At 45.5% G+C, this 3504-nt stretch overlaps 1 pseudogene; it reads left to right on the forward strand.

Annotated features, from left to right (window-relative positions):
- Positions 1-663: 663 nt before the first annotated feature.
- Positions 664-1852, forward strand: LOC143388776 (transcription factor JunD-like; annotated as a pseudogene).
- The last annotated feature ends 1652 nt before the right edge of the window (positions 1853-3504 follow it).

Raw genomic sequence — 3504 nt, forward strand, 5'->3', positions numbered from 1 at the left:
CAGATTTGCTCCCATCCTATCTATGAATGGGCAGCTTTTTTCCTGTCACTTACCCCCGAGTGTCCCGGGGCTCCCCGTAACGGGCCACCATCTGCAGCAGTCCGGCTGCAGCAAACTAGCGGGATGTGGGGGGGGGGGTGATGAACTTGTGTATGTTGATACAGCAGGAATGGGAACCCTTTATTGTAGGACTGGATCGGTATTTATACATTCCACACAGCTTATCTTAATTAGCATAAACTAGATACAGCAGTCAACCAATAAGGAATCTCCACCCTTAATGGCTCGCTTTTGTTACTTCACAAACCACTTCCTCTGGCATTTTGCCAGGCGCCATCCAAACTTGTTTACAGACTTGAACACTTCATTATAAAAATTCATTTGGTTTCTGAGTGTTTATTTCATGTTATACTATTTTACTAATTTTATTAGTCAATAAAGTTTTCAGGTGAAATTTGTTGGATTTTCTAAATATGGAAGCATGTCATTAGCAAATAGTGATAGTTTGATTTCCTGTTTTTCTATTCATTATCTTTAATTCTTTCTTCTAATTGTTTTGGATAGAGCTTCAAGGATGATGTTGAATAAAATGGCAAAAAAGGCATCTTTTTGCTTTTTTTCAATTTTAGAGTGAATGCTTTAATTTTTTCTCCCTTAATAATAATGTTTCTGAGGAGCCCCCACAGAAGGGCCAGGCACAGAGCCCACTGGCAGGATGGGCCCAGGACTGACTGGGCAGGGGAGGGGGTGGGAGACCCCAGGACAAAGGCCCTGGCCACCCTCCCCCAGCCGAGCCAGCCTTTGGTGCGGCAGAGGGTGGAAACACTTTTCTACGGTGATGAGGCACTGAGAAGCCTGGGCAATAGCATCAGTGGCAGTGGCAGCAACTTTGTGTCCCTGGCCCACTTGTCCCTGAGGCGCCAACATGGGCGGCAGGCAGCATGGTGAAGAATGATGCCCTGAAGCTGAGCCTGAGGGAACAGGTGCCAGCAGAGCCAACTCTGGCCGCCCTATCTGCAAACTGTACACATAGCAGGTGCCTCCTGACAGCCTGCTCTCCAGCCTTACCTGAGGCTGCTCAAGCTCCCCTCTCCTGAGCTCCAGTGCCTCATTATTCAGAACAATGTGCTGGTTACCACTACACTGAGGAGCACACAGTTCCTCTACCCCAATGTGTTGGCCAACGAGAAGCAGGAGTTCATCGCGGACTTTGTCAAGGCCCTGGAGGATTTGGAAAAGCAGCACCAGCTTGGCGAGTGTGCAACATCACTGCTGCTGCTGCTGCTGCTGCCTCCGCAGGAAGACCCTCTGTCAGGCATTGGGCGCCACACCCTTACCCCCCCCAGCTGACATCAGTCTCCACGAACTTGAGCAGCTACAGGGGTGTGCTGCAAATGTCCCCTTCACCTCCAATCCCGTTCCCTTCTCCCCGTCACTGCCGCCCCCCCTTCCCCCCCCCCCCCCGCACTGGGGCTGCCATGCCTAGCTGTGCTAAAGGATGAGCCACAGAAGGTGCCCGACTTGCCAAGCTTCAAGGAGAGCCTGCGGATATCGTTCATCCACATGGACACATAGTAACACATCCAGGCTGAGCGCAAGCGGCTGCTCAACCGCATTGCAGCCTCTAAGTGCCACAAGGGCAAACTGGAGCGTCTCTCCCTGGAGGAGAAAGTGAAGAGGTCAAGAGCCAGAACACGAGCTGGCGTCCACCAGGAGCTTGCTGACTGAGCAGGTGGCACAGCTCAAGCAGAACGTCCTCAGTCATATCAACAGTGGCTGCCAGCTGGTGCCCCAGCACCAGGTGCCCTTGTACAGGTCCAAGCACTGGGCGCATACGCGGCCCCCTCCTTGAGGGGCGGGCTTACAAGGGGAGGGAGATTGCGTGAGCGCCCTGGACTTGGGAGGGTGCAACCCTGGCGACCACCTCCCCGAGGGTGCCCAGGACTCGGAGAGGGCCCGGTCCCCAGGGATCCCCATGGGTGCCCTGGGCTTGACAAGCTGGACCCCCTGCTCCTTTGGGGGGGTGGAGCCCATGACCTCCACCCCCCCCCCCCGCCTCTTTTCCCTGGCTGCTGCCAGGTGTTGGACAAACCCGCAGGTTGCCCCTTCCTACACACCACTGCAGAAGGGGTCTCTATGGGGCACAGCCTCCAGCCTGCCTTTTCTTTTTCTGTTTTGCTTTTGGAAAAGAGAAGAACAGAGTGTTAGATTCTGCACCATTTCTATTCGTGAACAAATGGTTGTGTGTCCCTGTGTGTTTCCTTGTGTGTGTGTGTTTTTTTTTAAAGAAATGGGAAAAAGAAAAAAAAATATTAAGCCTTTTCCTTGCTCTTCCAATTTTGTCCTTCTAAGACCCCTCCTCCCTGCCCTTTTTGTTCTTTGTTTTTGTTTTGCTAGGACTCCACATTCCTGTTTGTAAACCTTTGTTCCCTGTTTTCTGTTTTCAGTAAAGCCTCCTTACTCCAAAAAGAAGAAGAAGAAGAAGGCAGAGGAGGAGGAGAATATTGTCCATGTGTTTACCATAGATAGCTTTTATTGTATTAAGACATATTTATATTATACATAGTTTTCTAGTGTTTTGACTATGTATTTAGTCAAAAGTTTTTTTTCTGCATTTATTGAGATTTTTTTTTTGATTCTTGTCTTTACATCTATTTAATTAAAATATGTTTATTGATTTCCATGTATTGAACCAACCCTGCATCTCTGGGACAAAGACCACTGATCATGTTGTATTATCTTTTTAATGTGATTTTGTATGCTGTTTGCCATAATTTTATTGAGAATTATGACATCTCTGTTCATCAGGAATACTGGTCTGAAATGTTCTTTCCTTGATGTGTCTTTGTCTGGTTTTTGCATCAGGTTGATATCAGTTTCATAGAATGAGGTTAGAAGGTCTTTTCTATTTTCTATTTTATAAAATAATTTTAGAAAAATTTTTGTTCATTCTTTTTTCAACTTCTTGTAGAACTGGGATGAAAATTCCTCTGATCCTGGGTTTTTCTTAGTTTTTAGGCTTGTGATAATCCCTGGCTTGTGAAAATTAATGTAATATACTCAAGACTTTATATTTTAGAGGAGAAAGGCCTACTCTACATTAGCCTGCTTTAGCAAATGTTAGTCCTCAAATAACAATATTTTTTAAACTTATTTTGTTTTCCCCAGAAGACTGACATCTCCAAGACTTCTTTCTTTAAACATGTATGTTAAAATGTGTGTGTGTGTGTGTGTGTGTGTGTGTGTGTGTGTGTATCCAATGTTTTGTGATCACTTGCTAAAACTGCATTAAATAACACAGCCATCACATCAATTTGGGTGTGAAATCAAGTTTTTTAGCCCTCATCTTAAATTTTTGATCCATACAACACTTTTAGCTATAATTTCTATCAGAGTCTCTACATGGAAATATGAAATAATGAGATAAAATATTTTAACACTCTAACTCTCCAATATTTTAAAATTTATTTCTAATTGAATTTAGTGTTATTCATACTTCACAAA

The sequence above is a fragment of the Callospermophilus lateralis genome, unplaced genomic scaffold, assembly GCF_048772815.1.
Source record: "Callospermophilus lateralis isolate mCalLat2 unplaced genomic scaffold, mCalLat2.hap1 Scaffold_43, whole genome shotgun sequence".
NCBI classification, from domain to species: Eukaryota; Metazoa; Chordata; class Mammalia; order Rodentia; family Sciuridae; genus Callospermophilus; species Callospermophilus lateralis.